Genomic DNA, 15,744 nt, shown 5'->3' on the forward strand with positions numbered 1-15,744 from the left:
AATCAAGAACCTTCTCTGTGCCCAAGCAGCAGGCTGTGGAGAAGTAATAAAGATTTAATGCTTATCTGGAAGGTCTTCTAGTCTGGTGTGGGTCTATAAGACTTTCACAAAATAAGTAAAGGAACAAACCACACACTCTCAGTAAACAAAGAAGAAAAAGAGCTTCATAGGAGAATGGGAATTAAGTGCACTGAGGAGGAGGAAAAGGTTGGCATGGTGTGCAAAATGAAGGAGAGAATTTGAGGCAAGGAGTAAGAATCTGAACAAAGGCAAAATGTTGGGTATTCATTTAATAAACATTCACTCTTTCACTCATTGTTCTAGATGAGGGGCCCACAAAGATAAAAGACATGGTTTCTGTTCTAGAGTTAATAACAGAGTAGCCCATAGAAGATTGCACCTGCAGAATGGTAAGTGCCATGCTAGAGCTGTGCACTGTCTGCTGTCAACTTCAAAGAAGGGCTTCATCACACAGTGCATGAAGAGAAGAGAAGAGAAGAGAAGAGAAGAGGAGAGGAGAGGAGAGGAGAGGAGAGGAGAGGAGAGGAGAGGAGAGGAGAGGAGAGGAGAGGAGAGGAGAGGAGAGGAGAGGAGAGGAGAGGAGAGGAGAGAAGAGAAAAGGGAAGGGAAGGGAAGGGAAGGGAAGGGAAGGGAAAGGAAGGGAAGGGAAGGGAAGGGAAGGGAAGGGAAGGGAAGGGAAGGGAAGGGAAGGGAAGGGAAGGGAAGGGAAGGGAAGGGAAGGGAAGGGAAGGGAAGGGAAGGGAAGGGAAGGGAAGACAAAGAAAAACTTCCCAGGGTGTCATGACTAAAAAAACTAAAATAATTAGCTGAAGGAAGAAGGAGAGAAAGAACATTTAAGGCAGATGAAATAATTTGGTGAAGACAAACAGGAAAAGAGAAGAGTTTTGTCACAAGTCTCCTTTCGGTTGGAGCAGAATGTGTGTGCCAGGGACAGTGAGCCATGAGGTTAGGGGCAGGTATAAAGAAGATACAGTAAATCATAGTAAAGAATTCTGGTTTTACCCTGAAAACAGCAAGGGATGAGTATCACACTCATGGAAAGGCAAGAAGCAAGAAAGATAAAAGAAGAGAGAGAGAAGAGAGAGTTTGGAAAGAAAAGTTAAATGAGGACTTGTCTTTTACAAGAAGTTTGGAATCAAGCTGGAAAGTAATGTAGCCACTTTAGGTTCATGTTCTTGTTCTGGTATTTATTTTTATGAGATTCATATAATGTGAGTTTCATGCACATGATAATATGCAGTCAAGATAATCAAATCAGATTGTGTGAATGAGGACAATCAAAGTCATACTCTATGATCTAGAAAACATTACTTAATGATGACAAGTGGAAAATTAATGCTGTGTTTAATGATCTTGACTAATACCAGTCTTTCTCAAATAATGCTTTGTGCCAATTTCTGTACCTGGTAAGGTATTAGAATTGTGAAAAATTAGTGGACATTGCTTCTTTCTTTGATCTCAATCAATCAAAACTATTTGGATGGCCTTTCACAATAAGATATGGGAAAATGGAAATGTGCTAAAAGTGGAATATTTCACTGGGATCTTTCAACACAATTCTGCAAATAAATTCACACAATGGTGCTGTTCAGTTTGCAGGCTTGTCAAATGCCCTTACAGCTTTCCACACAGATGTCCTATGGGTGGATAGTGCAATAATGGCAACTTTCTTATGCCAGTAGGACTTATTGGTGAAGATGGCATGTACCATCCTTTAGAGATTTTATACCTTCGAGGGATAAGTAAATCAGTACTGTCATTACGGATCTGTCTACAATTTAGGAGTGAGGTCTGGATATGATGAAAGATGAAACAAATAGCATCTGCTTAATCTAATAGGCTTATGCCACAGACAAAAGAGTTTATTTTCAGGGACTTTTAAAAGATCAAGATAAAATTAATCTAAATTGCCTACAAATTTTATATAACAGAACATTTTTAAATTGGAAGAATAAGATTTAAAAAAACCCAGTACTTAGGAGTTTAGGAAGAGTTGATTAATGGTCACAATATTTAACGAAATCTCAAAAAAAAAACCCCACAAAAAAACTGTTGACAAAAAAGATGAAAGGTGATCAACAGAAAAGTGTTAGTAAGTGGTACATCTGAAGTACAAATAAAATAAAAAAATATAGAACAGGCTTAAAATGTTTTAAATCATGTAAAAAGTCTGGAAAAAAGTTTCATGTTAGCAAGAACATGCAAATATATTGCACTCTAATAAGGTGTAAAACACTGACATTGAATAATGAAAATAAAAATATATATATACTTTAATAAGTTCTGGAGATATGCTTATGCTATTCTTCAAAAAAGGTGCCTTGCACATGAGATCAGAAACATTTTACCATCTACAACATAGTCTATAGGTTCAGGCTGCCATGACAAAATACCACAGACTGGGTGGTTTAACCAGCAGGCATATATTTTCTCACAGCTCTGAAGGCTGGGAGTTCAAGAGCAAGGAGTCAGGGTTGTTTCTTGGTGAGACCTCTCTTCCTTGGTGAGATCCTCACCTTCTCAGTTGTTCTCACATAGCCTTTTCTCTATGCATGTGTGTGTGTGTGTGGAGAGAGAGAGAGAGAGAGAGATTTCTATTTCTCTTTTTAAAAGACACCAGTCCTAGCCCCACACTTACAACCTCATTTTACTTTAATTACTTTTAATTACTTCTTTTTAGGTTCTATATCCCCAAATACAGTCACAGTAGGGGTAGTGCTTCAACATACAAATTTTGTAGGGGGCACAACTCAGTTTATAACACTTATCTGTTTTTTTTTAAATTTTTTTTATTTATTTATTCATTTTAGAGAGTAGAGGGGGGGAGAGAGAGAGAGAGAGAGAGAGAGAGACAGAGAGAGAGAGAGAGAGGAGAGACAGAGAGAGAGAAGGGGGGAGCAGCTGGAAGCATCAACGCCCATATGTGCCTTGACCAGGCAAGCCCAGGGTTTCGAACCGGCGACCTCAGCATTTCCAGGTCGACGCTTTATCCACTGCGCCACCACAGGTCAGGCCTATAACACTTATCAATATCAACTCTAAGAAGGCCTAAACCACAACTGAAGTTAATGAAACTCTTCCTAAGATACTTTTATCTTCTACTGTCCTTGTTTTTATTCTTTTTGTGTGTGTGTGTGAGAGAGAGAGATTGAGAGAGACAGAGAGAGGGACTGATAGGGACAGCAGACAGGGAGAGAGATGAGAAGAATCAGTTCTTCATTGTAGCACCTTAGTTGTTCATTGATTGCTTTCTCATAGTCCTACTGTCTTATGTATTTATATACAAATATTTCTAGTTACATAACTTTTTATGCCAGGTAGCTTTCATAACTATAAAGACATTTATAATAATGGCAGCAACACTACCCATTTCTTTGGAGATTAAAGTGGGATTCTAATGAAAGCAGAGGATGATAGTCTAGGCTGGGACAGCAATATAGTGGAGGAGAAGTTTAATGAAGGGGAGGAATATAGCAGATAGATGTGGGAATTAACGATAGAGTGAGAGCTGAAAGAACCCTGTTGAGGTTTATTTTTTCAAAAAACAACAGGCGTGGCTTTTAAAAGCTGACTGTTGTTGTTTTTCTCTTTCCCAGCTTACAAATGAAAAAACATGGTTTCACAGAAGGCAGCATAGTTGGGAGTCAGGAACATGCCTCAACCAATCCTGCTGATACCTCAAAGAAAGACCTTAGACCAGTGGTTCTCAAACTTTTTGAAATTGGGGCACATTTAAAACCCTATAAATAATTGTAGGCATACTATATACAAATTTCTGAGAAATATGTTATAATAATTAAGTTAAAGAAAACAAATATAAAGTCCAAGTGTGCTTTTATAGTAATTAAATGAAATAAATATGACAAAATTAAATTTATTCTGACATTAAAAAACATTCTATGTTACATTTTTTGAGTGATGCTTTTTAGAATTCATAAAAAGAGGGGTTAAAAAACAAAAAAATACAAAAAAGTTATCTTTTTATATATATAGATACATTCTTAGTAAGATTTAGTAAATTCAACAGGTCCTGGTACAAATGTGTTAAGTTTTTTCATTCTTGTGTTTATGAGAAACATGAGCCTGATGTGTCCTACCAATTTCTTCAATGTTTGGGCATATATTTGAAAGGTAAATTCTCACTTCCTCGTCAGTACATTGAAGCATTCCTCTTTTTACTCTTAACTGTGTTGAGGGTAGAAAAATCCTAACTCACATAAATAGGATGTTGAAAATTGTAGTAAAATGTTCAAAGCTTTTTTTATATATTGCCACATATTCTTCTCCCCCCAAAATCTAAACTCCAAAAACCCTATTGGTTTTTTGGTCCCCAACAGGCATATATTTCTCTGGAATACCATAAGGCGCACCTGGAAATCTTCTAGGGCACACCAGTGCACCCTGGCACACACTTTGAGAACCACTGCCTTAGACAATTTTTATAATCCTCAGAGCCCTCAGTTTCCTCCTTTGTAAAGCAAAGTAAAGATCATAATAAGGCCTGTTACTCATGGTCTGGTTTCTACTACTCTAAGACTTCTAGAGACTGTGTATGCCAGCTCCAGTGTTTCTAGAACACTCATTAGGTAACATAAAAACTTTCCTTCCCCTACTAAATATAAGTAGTTGTATAATGCTGAACTTTATGCCCAACTTGATTGAATTCTGAGGTATAATCTGGAAACCACTGTAATTTGAGAAGTAATAAAGGAGAACTAAAACAACATGGTATAAAATCCAAGTAAATGGCCTTATTTCCATAGCCTTTTTATGTAGTTAGCTCATTATTTAGAAGTAATTTAATTTTAATTACCCCTATACTGTTTCTGCAATGCTCATATTTAAAAGGTTAGAGTAAATTTAAGCTCTATGAGTTGAAAAGGGAATGTTTCCTTTATAAGCATTAGTTTTATTTAGAAAATTCTGTTCTTAATTTACTAGAAAAATTCAAAATATGTAACCATATGGGACATATGTTATCCTCACAGAATGACAGGGTAATACACTTTATATCACTGTACTTCTTCAGAGATCCATATAAGGCATCCACATACCATAGATGCTCACCACATTGCATGCCTTACTCAATCTCTTTCTCAGAGGATTATTTCCCATATCCCTCATCAATCAATATTAAGAGATGACAAAATCTAATTTAAGTCAATCTCATAGTCTGACTTGAGAGCTTCTTGGTTAGTTGGACATTAATATGACTTCTGAAGTCATGTAGATATAGAGGTGGAGTTTCCTATAGATATCCTTGATTGAGAGGGAAAGAGAAAGCTGGTCTGCAGGAAGAAAACAAGAGAGAAGCAAGAAATAGCTATGGGGATGAAAGGAACCCTAGGAACTCTCTGGAGTCCCAGAGACATCTTTTGTCCTTCTTTCAGTCCCTTAGGAAGTCAATTTGCAATTTCTGCTCTTGGGTTCATCTAAGAGATGCAGAATAGTGGTAACTCTCATACATTGCTGATAGGAATGCCAATATGGAAAACAGCTGGGAAGCTTCTTATAAAGTTAAACATGCACTTATCATATGGCACAAAGAACCCACTTCTAGGTATTTATTTACTCAGGAGAGAAGAAACTTATGCTTACATAACAACCTGTACATAAATGGTTTTTTGTTTTTTTTTTTTTTGTTTTTTTTTTTATTTCTCTGAAGCTGGAAATGGGGAGAGACAGTCAGACCGGGATCCACCCGGCACGCCCACCAGGGGCGAAGCTCTGCCCCTCCGGGGCGTCGCTCCGCCGCGACCAGAGCCACTCTAGCGCCTGGGGCAGAGGCCAAGGAGCCATCCCCAGTGCCCGGGCCATCTTTGCTCCAATGGAGCCTTGGCGGCGAGAGGGGAAGAGAGAGACAGAGAGGAAGGAGGGGTTGGGGGCAGAGAAGCAAATGGGCGCCTCTCCTATGTGCCCTGGCCAGGAATCGAACCCGGGTCCCCCGCACTCTAGGCCGACGCTCTACCACTGAGCCAACTGGCCAGGGCCTGTACATAAATGTTTATAGTGGCTTTATTTATAATCACCAAAAACTAGAAAAAACTCCAATGTCCATCAACAAGTGAGGTGCTAAACTTTGACACATCCATGTGATGGAATACTACTCAGCAATGAAAAGGGACAGCTGCTGACACAGGCCATAATAGAAATGAATTTCAAATGCATGACTCTAAGTGAATGAAGTGAGACTCAAAAGACTGTTCATACTCTTTGATTCCATTTTAAATGACTTTCTGGAAAATATGAATCTGTGGAGACAGAAAACATACCATTGGTTGCCAAAAGCTGATGGGGAAGAGAGGCTGACAGTAAAGGGCATGAGGAAATTTTGGGGGTGAGGGAATTTTGGTGGTAATGTAACTATATGCTGTAGGACTGTATGTGCTCCTCAACATTCATGGAACTGTATATGAAAAAGTGAATTTTATTAAATCAAAACGATGCCTAATAAACCTATCTAAAAAGAAAAAAAATGGCCTGACCTGTGGTGGTGCAGTGGATAAAGAGTCAACCTGGAAATGCTGAGGTCGCTGGTTCGAAACCCTGGGTTGCCTGGTCAAGGCACATATGGGAGTTGATGCTTATAGCTCCTCCCCCCCTTCTCTCTCTCTGTCTCTCCCTCTCCTCTCTAAAATGAATAAATAAATTTTAAAAAATTAAAAAAAAAAGAAAAGAAATGAGGACAAGTGAAATTCCAGTATAAGGTGTCAAGAAATATGCATTTTGCTTTTAGTTCCAGCATCTCTAGGAACCTAATTATATTTTTCAAAATGACTGAGGTAATAAATGGGCTGCTAGCATTTCCTGGTGTGGTAATTAATGTAGGACAGTGTGTTATGTACCAGGCTATTTGCTGTTACAAGAGACTTTCAGCATCTACTATTATTTATTACACAGGCCAGGATAGAGTGAAGAGGTCCCTGACCAGCTGCGGTGAGATATTAACAGTGTGGGTAAAAGAGGGAGAGGAGGACCTTTGTCATGTGTCTATCATGTTATGTGTCTATCATGTGTCACAAATATAACATGTGTGATGAAAAAATAATTCAGCAGACTTACAGATAATCTATTTGGAGAGATTTCATTAAAATATCTTTAGAATTACTTAAAATGTTAAATTGTACCCTAATTTTGCATTTAAAATGGACATGATTAAGTTGCTCTCAGCCAGTTGGCCTCTGCATGTGTTTGCATGAAAATCTTTACAAAGGGAGGAGCAACTCTTATAATCCCAGGGGCACCTGTATGACTCTAAGCAGGTATTATGTTAAAAGAAAATATTAGCTAATCCTCAGAATGCCATCAAATATTTTAGTATTTGTAAGTACGCAATCAGTACAAGAGTTAAGAAATGTTAATTGAATTGTACAAAACATATACTCCATGTACTTAATTTTTTGAATTTTCCATCTCCCTCTTGAACCTGGAAAAGGTTAAATAAATTAGCCACAGCTGGTAAATGGCAGGACTGATATTTAAGTATAGATCTTCAAACTACCAAGGTCAGTATACATTGCATTGCTTTACTGTTTCTCTTAGAAGTTCACAAATGTATAAGCCATGATATTGTGGCAAATCATGTCAAGAGATGCCAGCAGTATTTCTTCTCTTGACCTCTAGTGTAAGCTGAATACAATTTTAAAGTTAATTCTTACTTGGTACTCAAGTATCATTAGATTGATTTAACTCAGCTACATTTTTAATATTTCAAAGTTAGAAGATACATGGCATGCAATTTTACTTGATGGCTTTTTCAGCTACTCTAGAAATGAAGAAAAATGCTTTGTAATGTTTTCACCAGAGCATACTGTTCTTTTCTCTTGCCCCTTGTGACACCAGTTTCATGGTTCTTTCTTTCTAGTCCCTTCTAGACCCCTTAGGGGGGCATCTTCTCTGCTTGCGCATTAGATGCTGGTGTTTCCTAGAGCTTCATCCTTGGGTGGCTCTACTTCTTAGTGTGCATGATGTCTAGGTGACCTCATGCATTCAGTATCACTGCCATCTGTAGACCAATGCCTTCGTCTTTGGTAACTGACCATTTCAACTCGCAGAACCATAGATTCCATCTTTTGAACAATTCTGCATGGATAACCCACTAAATCTTAGCATGCCCCAAGCGAAGTTCATTGCCTTTGCCATACCCTGCTCTGCACCTCCCTGTGCTCCTCCTGTATTCTCTAGGTTGCACATGGCATGGGAGTCATTTTCAAGTTCTTTTCCTCCAAGTGTTCACCCAGTTTCATCATTATGCCTCCTGTATGACTCTCAAAGTCTTCCTCTCCTCTGTATCCCTTCATCACATCCTTCAGCAAGTCTAGTGTGTATTATTCTAACTCAGCTCCTCAGCAGTCCCTCCCCCTTCAGCTGTGTCCTTCAGTCATTCCTGAGACACAGTGCTGAACCCTGTCCTTGTAGCTGAAAGTCCTGCGATGGCTTTCCCAACTCTCAAAAGGCAAAACCCAAACTCCAAGGCCTCCCTTACTTTCCTCTGCAATTGAACCCTAATTGAAATCTGATTTCAGGTGCAGGGAACCACCTGCATCTGTCTGTGCTCCCTGTACTGTTAATAATCTCCGATTATTCCCTGACACTTTTTCTCTGCCCAGCTTCTTAGTGCTGGGTTGTTAGGTCTCTGCCTTTAATGTCCCTGGCCTTATGGATTTGTTCAGCAAAGGTTACATATATTTTTAACATTTAAAATTGATTTTTTATTTTTCCCTTCTTTCCCTTAATTTTTCCACAGTGAGCAAGCAAATCTTTTTAAATTATAACATCTAACCTTTGTTAAAATACCTTAAATAAGTAGTGTCTTTTTCCTTCTTCTGTTTCTCTGGTATGATTCAGGTGACTATAGGAATTGTAAAACTTCAAAAAAGTTATAATTCTTTTTGCCTGTTCACATTTGCAAAGCTTTCAATTTTATGTGTAACTCATACCAGAACAGAAGCAAGCTTGGGGACTGTGGATTTACTCCAAGATCTCGAGTAAGAGATTAGGCCATTCCTTGCCTACCATAATAGTCTTTTTCATTTCATTTTTTAGAAAAAACTTAATGAACTTTATTTTTTAGTATAGTTTTAGGTTTTAGAGTTACAGAGTAATTGAGCAGGTGGTACACAGCATTCCATATACACACCCTCTGCCCTTCCCCCCACACGGTTTCCCTATTATTAACATCCTTTACCAGTGTGGTACATTTGTTATGACTAATGTTCGAATATTGATACAATACTATTAACTGCAATCTATAGTTTACATTAAGGCTCACTCTTTGTGATGTACAGTTCTATGGCTTTTGAAAAATGCATGTTAAAATGACATGAATCCACCATTACTGTTTAGCACAGAATAGTTTTATTTATGTTTCATTTATTCATCTTTCTATCCCCTCCCTATCAACTCCGAGTAATCACTGATCTTTCTTCTGTTATTGTAGTAACAGAAGCAAAGATTTCATCACCATTTTAGACAGATTCCCATTTTCTTAAAATAAAGAAGGAATATCCTTATTAAATGTAAGTTATTTTGCAAGGTTAGGAAATGGTCACAGATTGAATTTTTGTGGGGTTTTTTTTTAGATAGCCATAGTGTTTTTCAAAGACCAGGTTGCATTTCCTACTCATTAACTTGCAGTGAATAGACTATTGGTTAACTGAAGTTATAGGAGGAAGACCCACCCTTGGGGGATAAATGAGAGTCCAGATAGACCCAGAAAGGCCATGAAGGAAATTGAGATTCTCTTGTCTATTACCAGTTGCAACCAGCAGTAGTGTAACAACTTAGTAAAAGGTTATCACTTTTTTACCTATAACAATGATAAAATCATCTGGTATACAGTCTAGATTGCAATTGTAATGGTCAGTATTTTTCCATCAGAATAAAAAGCAGTTGTGAGAGTTTCAACTGTAGACTTCAGCACTGGTTCATTTTAAAATAGAGACTTAAACAACCCATTTAGATGCTGTTCCCATTTAAAATTTATATGCTGATACAAATGAATGGAGTGCATGCTTATCATTATTTGTCTTGGAGTAAATGGTCATGATACCTGTGTAATAAAGCAGCTAAAAGCAGGACTCAATGTTACTGAACACAATCTACCAGCAAGAAGCCCTGACCTTCACTTGACCACACTGTAGTCATTTGATGGAAAATAAACTTAAGGGGACCTAGAAGGATTAGAAGTCCATGCTGGACATGATGCAAGTTAAAAGAGAAATTCTCATTTAACTTTGAAAGCAAGATATTTGGGCTAAGTCTCACTTTCATGGGAAACAAGGGGAAACATATTAGAAGCATAGTGAATGACATGACCAATGGTATGGAAGAGTGTGAGCAGATTAATAGCTTAACAAAAATTAACATTTTCTCATGGCTTTGTAGTTCTAAGTGCCCTTTCTTATATATTTTGATACATGTTATTTTTATCAGATGTATTAATAACACAGCAGTGTTTTGAGATATAGAAATCTGCTGCCAAGAGGAACAGATCAGAGTGATCAGAAATGACCCAATAGGGAAATATAATAGCTTTCCTTTCCCTCTGCATCAGTGAAATGCTGGAAAGCCTACTCTTTGAGCTGAAAGTATTATTTGCTATTCCAAAACTATTTTAGTTCAGTGGAGATGGAGTTTGAACATGCATTTTATTTAACTGAGACCAATGTCACATTAGGGGGAAAGAATTGGCTGCCTTTGAAATCACCTCTTACCATAATACTGGCTACTTCATTATAGTAGTAATTAGAAGAAAAACAGAAATGGCCATTTGAGGAGAGAATTAGTGCTTCATTTCCTAGACTATTTTATTCTAATAGATGCAACACTGGCAGGATTTTATATTTAAATTGCAAACAAAGAATGATATAAGTAGTGTTTTAGATCTGTCTTCTAAACGAAAACACCAAATGCAGCATGTGATGAAAAAGTATCTGCTGATTGAATGCATCCCTTAAAGTCAAATATGCTCTCTTTACAGGAGAGTTTAAAAAATACATGTATGGAGGTAGACACGTATGTGCCAAGTCTACCCATTTAAAGTATCCCTGAACATTATAGCTCTGCTTTGACTTTTTTTCCTTTGGAACTTTGTATAAATGTAATCATACCATTTATATTCTTTTGTATTTAGGGGTTTTTTTTTTGGCATGCAATAATTAAATGTCAGTAGTTCCTTTACTTCAGATTTTATGTTGTATTGAGATATTTTTCTAGTACACTTCTAGAATAGACATTTGTGGGCCCTCTAATTTTATGCCCATATTTCTAATACATATTGTCCAGAGTGTATAAATATTAAATTATATTTTTCAATTGAATATATATACATATATACAAAAATATATATACACATGTGTATATATGTGTAATATATATACAATATATATGTATATATATAAATCTGTATATGTATATACAACCCTACTTGACAATAGTGAATCTTTTTGTCGTTATAGCTAATCTTAAAATCCCTCCAATTGTCTTTTCCTTTAGATCAGGGGTCGGGAAACTTTTTGGCTGAGAGAGCCATGAATGCCACATATTTTAAAATGTAATTCCGTGAGAGCCATACATCGACCCGTGTACATTACGCATTATCCAATAAAAACTTGGTGTTGTCCCAGAGGACAGCTGTGATTGGCTCCAGCCACCCGCAATCATGAACATGAGCAGTAGGAAATGAATGGATTATAATACATGAGAATGTTTTATATTTTTAACGTTATTATTGTTTTTTTATTAAAGATTTGTCTGCGAGCCAGATGCAGCCATCAAAAGAGCCACATCTGGCTCATGAGCCATAGGTTCCTGACCCCTGCTATAAATGCTTCTTTGTCCTATATCTTTATGTAAAGATCTAGCTATTGATTCTGTGGATAAAGGGGCAAGTTCTCTTTCTCTGTACAAACATTGTGGGACATAGCTCATGAAACAAATCTTGCCATGATCGCTTCAGGACAAATGGGACTTTTGCTTTGGCAAATGTGAAAATGGAATTATAACAAGCAATGAAGTTAAAGCTACTTTAAAGAGTAACTTAAAGTTATTTTCAAGGGTAACAAAATAGAAATCACATTTGAGCAAATGCTTGGAATAATAAATCAGGTAAATAGATATTGGTTGTATTTTACTAGAGAAACTTCTCTGAATTATCAAATTTTCCAGGCTAATGACTCATTTTTCTTTTCTTTTTTATACCTACTGCTCTTTTGTCTTCAGTAACAAGGAATTGAGGACATTTTTTCCCCCATTTTTTTTTTATGAGAACAACACTCCTTGGAAGATCGGCTTTGGTTCATTTAGATTCTCCTCACCTAGAAGTGACAACATACATTGGTAGTTATTGTCTACCTGCTGTAATAATTTTTTTTCCTTTTATTATTAGGGTCACATTAGTTAATAAAATTATAGAGGTTTCATGGTTACAATTCTATAATACATCATCTGTATATTGTATTGTAACTCCCCAAGTCTCCTTTCAGCACCATGTATCCCCCTTTACCTTCTCCCATCTCCCTCCCCTCACCTCCTTTTCCCTCTGGTAATCACCATATTATTGTCTATGAGTTGTATTTTTTTTCTTAATCCCTTCATCTTTTTCACCCAGCCCTTCTACCCTCTCCACTGTGATACCTGTCAGTCTGTTCTCTGTATCTATGTGTCCGTTTCCGTTTTGTTACTTTTGTTCATTAGATTCCACATTTATGTTCTTCATGCAACCTTGAGATAGCACAGGGACTTGGGCCTCGGAGTGAAAAAAACCAGCTGGCCAGGAAGCCAAGTTAAGACCAGGTGGTCAGAAGGTAGGATAAGCTGACTAAAAAAATAATATCACCACCCCTCTACTCCCTACTCAAAAATGTAGAGGTAGCTGATTTTTATCTCCCTTTTAACTGCCTACTTAAACTGCTGACCCAAATTCACAGTTGATCAAAATTGGACTGCCATGGGACCCTTAAGGTGGTGGTACTGAGCAGTCTGCCATCTTGCCCCCACAGTCCACATGGGGTCAGGAACATAGTTACTAGGCAATACAACAGGAAAAGGAAATCACCCAATCCTGAAATGGAAAAATTCTGGAGGCCTGCCTTTTGCAAACAGGTCATTTTCAGGCAAGCCCACTTTGTCTCCGCTTATAAAAGCAGAGGCAGCCACTGAGTCAGTTCAAAGCACCTCCTTTTTCTCTGTGCTGCCTCCCTTGTGCTCAAGCATAGGCTTAATAAATCTGTCTGGAAATCTCTCTGGGGTTTTCTCTTGATTTCTATCTTGGAAAACCCTGGTAACTTTATGGTTGTGAAATTTATTTTTGTAAGTCTTCCATAGTCACTGTATTATATGTATATATCACATTTTTTTTTTTTTTTACCCGTTCTGCTGTAGATGGCTACTACTGTATGTGTTTGGCTTTCCATTTTTACTTTTCTGAATGATGCTGCTCCAAATCTTGTGTTTTGATATACATATGCACACATTCTGCTGTATATGTGTATGAGTGAAATTTCTGGGTCATTGAGTATGGATATATTCAAATTGGTTGAGAAAATCAAATAGGTTTCTTGGCTTGTCATCAATTTACATTTCTGCCAAAGGTGTATGAAAACTCCTCCTTTCTACATGGTTGTCAATATTTAGTAGTTTGGCATTGTAGTCTTTCTGGTAAGTTTATAGTAGACTTTAACCTCAGGTTTAATTTATGTTTCCTTGGTGACTAATGAGGTTGAGTACCTTTTTATATTTCTGAACATTTGGCTATCCTCTTGTAGACTGAAGTGTCCCCCCAATTTTTATACTAGGCTATCCTTTTCCTTATTGACTGCAGGGTTCTTTTCATATTCTAGATATGAGCTTTTTTGGTTGTGTGGTAATTTTTTTCCCTATTCTGTGGCTTGAATTTTTACTTTCTTGGTGATTATCTTTTGATGAATAAAATATTTTATTTAAATTTATATTTTGAATTAATTTCAGACAGAATAGTAAAAAGTATAAATAGCTTCCATCCAGGTTCCCTGAATATTAATATATCAATACATAATTTTCCAAATTCAAATATTTTGGTACTTAACTAAACTCGTTTACTCAGGGTTCATCCATTTTTTCACTATGGTTCTTTTTCTGCTCCAGGATCCAATCCAGGCTACCATAATGCATTTAGTTGTCCCGTCTTCTTAGTCTCTTCCATTTTGTAGCAGTTTCTCAGTATTTCATTATTTCACATGATCTTGACACTTTTAAAGAAGACTGTTCAGATATTTTGTAGAATGAAACTGAAGTTATCCTAGCTTCCTTTACCTTTTGCTCCCCCATCCCAAATTCATCACTTCCTAAATACATCTAATATCTGTACCTTCTTCTCCAGCCTCAATTCCTGAGTGCTTCTTTAGGTCCTCAAGATTTATTTGAACTTGCTTAAATACTCCCTCTTAGAAAAGGTCTTATGAACAGTCCTATTATACTGTGTATGTTTCTTATCATAGAAATTATTCTGCCATAATTCTATGCCTGCTTCTCTCCTCACTGTGAGATAATTGAATGAGCTATAGCATTTATATATACAACATGGAGCAAAACTAGGTTTATAGCTGTAGTTACATGAAACACAGAGTTGATTCTTGCATTACTTATTATTGTCCATACAACCAACTTCCTTCTTATGGTAGTAAAAATATCTTTGGGTAAAATAGAAGAGTCACATAAAATCATTAAGGACATTGTAATCTGGCTTTCACATGCCATATTCTTGAAAATTCCATTGTTAATTACCTTAATCCCTACACTAACTTTAGGTTACTTCCACCTTGATTTCCTGCTTGGGGAGGCAAATGGACCTTGAATTTCAGTTTACCAAGTCAGATTCTATTTGGTTTACTTCTATCCTTGGAGACAACATTCTCTGTTTATCCCCCTTGTGATTAATCTCCTACATCATGCCCTATTTCTAGTGATGTCTTCTTAGCCTTGCCCATACTTGCCTTGGCTCTCTGTTCAACACTTCTATTAAAATTCAGATTGTGATCAGTCCTTTAGATTCTATTTTCCACCCCTAGTTGCCCCTAAACATTTCTATGATTGATTCCCATTACTTGCTGATAAAAATACTTTAATGCCTATGTAAAATAGGGTCACCTCACTGATGCAAAGGTTGATTTGGCTGATCAGGGATACAGGGCAGAGAACCCCGTTCTTTCACCCGTCTGTACATCCCTCTAAAGCCTGGTTGAAGAAAGCAATACCCTCAGATGGGTTAATAAATATACCAATAGGTTTGTCCACAAAAGCTCTTACTTGGAAAAAGTTTTGCTTAATTTAAGTGGTTCAGAGAAGGAAGGCAGTGTTAAGTTCTTTGGGAGAACACAGAAAAAATGGAGAGGATACCAATCCTAACCTGGTGATGAAGTGGTTGGAAAAGGTGTAAGTTCAGGGCCTTGGCCGGTTGGCTCAGCGGTAGAGCATCGGCCTGGTGTGCAAGGGACCCGGGTTTGATTCCCGGCCAGGGCACATAGGAGAAGCGCCCATTTGCTTCTCCACCCCCCCACCCCCTCCTTCCTCTCTCTCTCTTCCCCTCCCGCAGCCAAGGCTCCACTGGATTAAAGATGGCCCAGGCGCTGGGGATGGCTCCTTGGCCTCTGCCCCAGGTGCTAGAGTGGCTCTGGTCGCTGCAGAGTGACGCCCTGGAGGGGCAGAGCATCGCCCCCTGGTGGGCAGAGCGTCGCCCCTGGTGGG

General features: G+C 37.7%; 1 non-coding gene across 1 annotated transcript; it reads right to left on the bottom strand.

The window, feature by feature from the left end:
- Positions 1 to 5,935: 5,935 nt before the first annotated feature.
- Positions 5,936 to 6,011, bottom strand: TRNAS-AGA (transfer RNA serine (anticodon AGA)). The gene has a single exon. It is a non-coding gene; the product is annotated as a tRNA-Ser (tRNA).
- Positions 6,012 to 15,744: the final 9,733 nt, after the last annotated feature.

This window comes from Saccopteryx bilineata, chromosome 3 (assembly GCF_036850765.1).
Source record: "Saccopteryx bilineata isolate mSacBil1 chromosome 3, mSacBil1_pri_phased_curated, whole genome shotgun sequence".
Classification (NCBI taxonomy): domain Eukaryota; kingdom Metazoa; phylum Chordata; class Mammalia; order Chiroptera; family Emballonuridae; genus Saccopteryx; species Saccopteryx bilineata.